Genomic DNA, 7,291 nt, shown 5'->3' with positions numbered 1-7,291 from the left:
TGAATGCATTTTGTGCAAAAGCAATGAAAAATGATCCATTGTTTAGCCCACATAGACTGCTGTTATGCTCACTGTGTGAAGAGTTTTGAAAAAGTGACCTAAGTATTGAGAAATGGGTCCTACCGATTGTAAAAAACTGTAAGTTTGAAATGAAATGTGAATTGAAACTGTAAATAGTTACAAAAAAATAACAATACAAATCAATTGGTACTGTAAATAGTAAAAATAGTCATTGAATGAAGACATAATAAAATATTTAATGAGGAAAGATTATAGAGAAATATTTAACATGCTAAACTCATGTTAAACAACAACTGTGGTGTGTGTGTGTGTGTGTGCTTATACGTGTGTGTGCGCGCCCGTGTGTTTGTGTGTGAGCTGAAGTCAACCGCTGAAAAGCTGGTCAGGTTCACACCATCAAGTCATCTTCGTATATGCAGCAGCAAAGTCGACGGAAGAATCTCATGACTCTGCCTTTCTTTGGTTTAATGACCACAACATCTTCTGGAAATGAGAAGGAGAAGATCAATCACAATAGCTTAAATTAGTTACAAATTAGTTAGTTACAAAACTGTCATGTTAAAATAAAACATTAGCTAATACCTTATATTACAGAGGGAAATGATAACCTGTCAAAGTGATCTGTGTTAACGTAACTCACCTGACTGGAGGTCAACTGGTTCATCCGTAACCTTAAGGTTGACTGGATTAGTGGCCAGGGGTGTTGTGATGTTGTCCACCTTAACTTGGGCATCAACCAGGGTTGTTGTTGTGTTGTCTAGCACTTTGTCATGGATAGTGGTCAAGGTCTTTTTGATGTCTGGCAGTGACAGGGGTCGAAGCAACTCCAACACCTTGACAGGGTTAGGGACAAATTCGTCGGCGATTGCGTGGTTCATGTCCACAGACTGAAAGCAAAAATATTAAATATTTAAGATGTTTATTATTTAACATAACGTTTGCAACATTGCAGATGTACTTTTTTTTTAACCAATAATGACAACAAAGATAAGAGAACTGAATGAGTGGACTTTCATAAGATAAACACTTGAAATCATCGCTTACTCCATTGCTCCCTGAATCTTCAGCCTCGTCAACGTCTGCTGCTGAGAGGAACATCTTGGGGCACATCTTCTTTGCAAACAAGTTGGCCACCACTAAACATCTCTCCTCATCACATGTGAAGGCTTCAATCCCCAGGCACTGGGATGATGGGTACCTCTTCATGTACTCCCAGTAGAAGGTGTCAGCCCAGTACTGCTTACTGTCAGAGTCGGTACACTTCTCCAGCTCCTCATTAACGATGTTGCTGAATCTGGCAGTGATGCTTTGAAACAGCATGCAGATATGATTGGTGATAGTCAGGAACTCTGACTCAAGATCCTCTGACGCAGGGGGGAGCCTCTCCAAGAATAGCAGGACCATTTGTTTCAGGATGATTTCCGTGCCAAAGCCTTGCATGGCATTAGCGGCGAAGCTTGGCGATGCGGTGCAGGTTACCAGGGCAAATCCTGAGGGTGGAATGCAGGGTGCTGGTGAAAATCCTGGGGGTGGAATGCAGGGTGCTGGGGAAAATTGTGGTGGTGGGGTGCAGGGTGCCGGGGCAAAGCCTGGTGGTGGGGTGCAGTGTGACGTGGCAAAGCCTGTTGGTGGCGGACAAAGTGAAGACCAGTCTTACATAAAAACTTTAAGGCTTTATTGTTGGGTTTTTTAACATACATGTTTGGTGATTGACTAGGAATGCCTTGGAGATCGACCAGTCGATTGCGATTGGCCGGTTGGTGACCACTGCTTTAGTGTGTGTACTTTACTGGATTTATACTTGGGATATCTCTTTTCAACAGGAAATGTTCAACAATCTCTGGAAGACGTCTTTAATTTAATTACCAAACTGTCTTGTTATAAAACTTTAGCCAGTAAGTTACATTACAGTGAAAAATGATAACTGTCAAAGTGATTGTGACAGTGTAACTCACCTGACTGAAGGACAAGTGTTTCATCCAAAACCTCAAGGTTGACTGGATTAGTGGTCAGGGGTGTTGTGATGTCTACCACTTTGACAGGGTTAGGGGTCTCTGGGATTGCCAGGTTCAAGTCTACAGACTGAAAGCAACAAGGACACAATATTTAACAGAACATTTGTTACATTTCATATCTCCTCTTTACCAACATTTATTTGTATTTTTATCAGAGAGTGGACTTTCATAAGGATAAACACTTGTGATCGTTGCTTACCCCACTGCTCCCTGAAACTGGTTTCTCTTCATCCACATTAAAGTCTTCCACTGAGAGGAGCGTCTCGAGCTGGAGGTTGTTCAGCAATATTCTGCCGATTATGTTGGCCACCACGAAAAATCTCTCCTCATCATATGAGAAGGCTTCAATCCCCTGGGGTGATGGGCACATCTTCATGTACTCGCAGTAGAACGTGTCAGCACAGATGCTCTTACTATAAGAGTTGATACACTTCTCCAGCTCCTTGTTGACGATGTTGTTGGATCTGGCAGTGATGCTCTGAATCAGCGTGCAGATATGTTCAGCGAAAGTGAGTGGTGGGTGGCATGACGCCGGGGCAAAGCCTGGTGGTGGGGGGCATGATGCTGGGGAAAAGCCTGGTGGTGGAGGGCATGACGCCGGGGAAAAGCCGGGTGGTGGGGGGCATGATGCCGGGATAAAGCCTGATCGTAGGGGGCACCATGCCGGGGCAAAGCCTGGTGGTAGAGGCCAGGATGCAGGGGCAAAGCCTGGTGGTGGGGGGCACCATGCTGGGGCAAAGCCTGGTGGTGGGGGACAGGATGCCTGGGAAAAGCCTGGTGGTGGGGGGCACAATGCAAGGGCAAAGCCTGGTCGTGGGGGGCATGATGCCTGGGCAAAGCCTGGTGGTGGGGGGCATGATGCCAGGGAAAAGCCTGGTGGTGGGGTGCATGATGCCGGGGCAAAGCCAGGTGGTGGAGGGCAGGATGCAGTGGCAAAGCCTGTGGGTAGTATGCACTGTGATGGGGCAAAGCCTGCAGGTGGAATGCAGGGTGTTGAGTGTTTTACCACAACATCCCCTTGAAATTAGAAGGAGAAGATCAATTTCATACAAACACAACTTATTACAAAACTGTCTAGTTACAAAACATTAGCTAATAAGTTATATTACAGTAAGACATGATAACCTGTCAAAGTGATCAGTGTCAATTTAACTCACCTGACTGGAGGTCAACTGGAGTAGTGGTCATGGTCGTTGTGATGTTGTCCACTTTGACGGGGTTAGTGATTAGGGGTGCTGTGATGTCCACCATGGGGGAGGTGGCCAAGGGTTGAAGCCAATCCACCACTTTGACAAGGTTAGGGACAATGTGGTCGGTGATTGCCAGGTTCATGTCCACAGACTGAAAGCAACAAGAACATCATATTTAACGTAATATTTGCGACATTGCAAATCTTCTTTTTACCAACAACAACAACAAAAATGCTTTGTATGAGTGGACTTTCATAAAGATAAACACTTGTAATCATTGCTTACCTCACTGCTCCCTGAAGCTGGTGTCCCTTCATCCACGTCCTTCAGCTTTACCAGCTCCTCGACCACATGGTGAACCATGCACCTCGTTAGCATGGTGGCCCTGGCAGATGTTGCAAGCTTAAGTACCAGCTCTCTGCCAGTATAGTGGCGAAGATGAGTATGGATGTTTGTCCCCATCTCAAGGATCTGGTACCAGCCAATATGCCAGTTGGCCTTGCCCCCTTTCTTTGTGACTTTGACCCCACACAGTGACAGCTGGTGGATTATGTCATTTATGAGGGGCCAGTAATGAAGGTTGATGTCTTCCTCTAGGTGGCCTTCGAAGACTAAATAAACTATCATACCAATGATGGTCCTCAGGAGCTCCGAGGAGATTACCAGCAGGTCAGGGCACTTTGGACGAACCTCGCTCGCCTTGGGCTCTGATAGCCAGCTGCGGATAGAGCTTAATGGAATGTAGTCAGCAGGAGCTTCAAAAAGCCTCTGGACTTTGGTGCTCACAGCTTCAATGATGGTGCTGATCAGGGTGGAACTTTGGGTGAAAAGAGCTCTTCTAAGGTCCTCAGGGCTGCTTAGGCACTGGATCTTACGGTTGAGTGAGTGGACCATCCTGACACCAGTGCAACGGGAGTAGTAGACTTGAGCGACAGAAGGAGCCTTCAGAACTCTAGAGAGGTTCTCCACTACTGCCAGCACTATGGTGACACTCACGTCGCTCAGGGCCATGGAGGACCGGTCACAGGGGCTTTCCATCTGGCAGGACCAGAGGGCCTGGAGCAGCCTGGGCACGATGTCCACCACCACCTTAGAGGGACAGCACAGCTTGGAGTACGGCTGGAAGGCCAGGCTCTGGGAAATGCTCTTTAGAGCTCTTACAACCTCATCGCAGACCTCAGGGTTTCTAAAATATACAAGCCAGATAGAGACAAGAGGGAACACTTTTATGCACTTTGAAACGCATCCTCTGTAAGAAATGTGCTACATACAGTAAATGAAGTTTGATTGATATCGGCCCCTGCACTAGTCATTTCATTTAGCATCAGTGGATGGATAGAATAATACATAGACCAAACAACTGTAACATAAAGAGTGAATGTGACTCACAGGTAGGAGAGATCAGCAGTAAAGTCAAGTGAGTCAATGGCCTGACTAAGGTCGGTGGCCAACTCAGTAAAAGCCTCATGTTCAACGTCCCTCATTCTGAGTTGAGTGTTCACCTCCCAGGTCTGTCACAGGAAACAGGGGGTGCCATTAATGCCCATAGCAGTGAGGGGAAATATTGATATCAACGTACCATGAGCCAATGCTAAATAAGGACATGGTTTATTAGAAAGGATAACTCACTAACTGTATATTATCTCCACTTAACTTATACTGTAGATGTCTTTCTAATCTCTTACCAGGTGACCTATGTCATTCCCTTCCTCTGCTTCCTTTCTGAACCTTAAAATCAAATACAGAGCAACTGAACATTCCTGCCTTTTTTTTCCTTCATCTACTTTCACATTGATTTCCCATTGAGCCTATGACAGGGATTCAGTGGCGTAGCCAGAAATCTGGGTGGGCCTGCAGACATTTGGGTGGGCCAGAAACTTCCTGCTATTGTACACATTTTGCAATGAGGTTGAGAGAAAATGTTGCATTTTTAAAGCTAACCGAAGCTACAATATAGATATGTTGACTGATAAAGGCACTGAATTATGAGCTGTCTTGTTTGCTAAATGAACAAATGAAATAGGCAGTGGCATGGTGCATATAGCCATAGATGCACAGTGAAATATGCCTCAATGCAGTCATATTTGTGGCTTATTGGGAGTGTGGCTTTCAGTTAGTTATTTTGAGCAACCCATCCCATGAGAGTGAATGTCATTCCAGATTATCTGTTCTGTTATATTTGATCAAATCTGTGCTATGAATTCTATCTGATGGTGTTCACATATTTAGGTAAAAAGAAAATACATGGCATTGAGATCCTATAAAATTAGAGTGGCTATGTCATAAACCCTCAAAGTTACAGAATGGGAGGAAAATGGCAGCCATTGTGGTCAGCGAGAAATCAGGAGTGAATTGCAGTACAGCAGCATGGCCTCAAATACTAGACGTAACATAGTAAATGTAAATCTGTGACACTCAAATGAGTATGATATGTTACGTTGTACATAAGAAATAAGGATATTTAAGCCAAAAACAAAATGAGGGAGGTTGGTTGGGGAAGACCCAAAGTTTGCGTGTTCGAATCATGTCATGGACAACTTTATCATTTTATCTAATTAGCAACTTTGCAACTACTTAGAACTTTTTTGCTACTTTGCAACTACTTAGCATGTAATATAACCATTCCCCTAACCATAACCCCTAACCCCTAGCCTAGCTAATGTTAGCCACCTAGCTGACGTTAGCCACAAATAAGTGGAACTCGGAAACATATCATATGTATTGCAAATTCATAACATATTGTACGAATTGCAAATCCTAACATATCATACAAATTATAATTCGTAACATATCATAAGAAATAGATTATGGAAATCCACAAATTAAAGGAGAAGTTAGCTTTTTTTTAAAAAAACAATGCCATGTAAATGCCATGTTACAGAAGGGTCTTGACATTTTTTGGGCAATTTTACTTGTTTTTGAAAAACTTACCCCAACCAGCGATTCACTTCCTCATCATCGTTTTGCAGTACTGGGGCTCTGAAAAAACATGAACAAATGCTCTCAATATAGTGATGCTGGTCTTTAGATGTTGTACACATGAAATTGTGTCATTCCAAATGTACCCGCAACGTTTTATTCCATTTTGTGTGAATCAAGCTGTTTCCCCTATACAGCTGTTCCATTCTCTGTGTAGCCTGCTGCTAGAATGGACGGAGAGGTATCCCTCGAGTTGCAACAAAATGTAATATAACGTTGGGGATAACGTTCGGAATGATACAATTCTGCCCCACCTGCCCTGAATGACGGGTCGCCACTGTATCTAACAAACATACTGTGCAGATAATCTTCAAATTCATTGTTTTGCACAATAATTTATCATCGCACTGGCTGACCACTGGCTTACCAACTCCCTTACCAAAATGGCTGACCTTTTATACTGTCATATAAAGGTTCATGTCCATTCCAGTATTCTGATTCCTAATTATATGGTACATAGTACAAGTAGCTGTACTCACCGCTCCAGGGACTTGTTCTTAACAAGCCAGTTGCTCATGTCCTCCACAGTGGTGTAGTGAGGGACATGACTCTGGAGACCTCGTCTCTGGAGCACCAAAAACTGCTTCATCAGCTTCTTCTGCAAGACAAATCATGTTGCCTATAAGACAACCTAGAGTTTGCATACCACCCTGCATCCCACTGCTGGCTTGCATCTGAAGCTAAGCAGGGTTGGTCCTGGATGGGAGACCAGATGCTGCTGGAAGTGGTGTTGGAGGGCCAGTAGAAAGAACTCTTTCTTCTGGTCTAAAAAACAATATCCCAATGCCCCAGTGTAGTGATTGGGGACATTACCCTGTGTAGGGTGCTGGCTTTCACATGGGGTGTTAAATGGGTGTCCTGACTGGTTACTAAAGATCCCATGGCACTTATTGTAAGAGTAGGGGTATTAACTCCAATGTCATGACTAAATTCCCAATCTGGCCCTCATACCATCATGGCCACCTAATCATCCCCAGCTTCCAATTGGCACATTCATCCCCTTCCTTTCCCCTGTAACTATTCCCCAGGTCATTGCTGTAAATGAGAATGTGTTCTCAGTCAACTTACCTGGTAAAATGCATGTGC

At 44.2% G+C, this 7,291-nt stretch overlaps 1 long non-coding RNA gene across 1 annotated transcript; it reads right to left on the bottom strand.

Moving 5' to 3' along the window:
* Window positions 1–239: 239 nt before the first annotated feature.
* LOC115200833 (uncharacterized) lies at window positions 240–740 on the bottom strand. Its single transcript, XR_003879606.1, has 2 exons — window positions 662–740; window positions 240–504 (listed from the first exon to the last, which is right to left on the bottom strand). It is a non-coding gene; the product is annotated as an uncharacterized LOC115200833 (long non-coding RNA).
* Between the last annotated feature and the right edge of the window lie 6,551 nt (window positions 741–7,291).

The sequence above is a fragment of the Salmo trutta genome, chromosome 10 (genome assembly GCF_901001165.1).
Source record: "Salmo trutta chromosome 10, fSalTru1.1, whole genome shotgun sequence".
Classification (NCBI taxonomy): domain Eukaryota; kingdom Metazoa; phylum Chordata; class Actinopteri; order Salmoniformes; family Salmonidae; genus Salmo; species Salmo trutta.
Note: the sequence above shows the minus strand (reverse complement) of the source record. Positions and strands in the feature narration are given on the sequence as shown.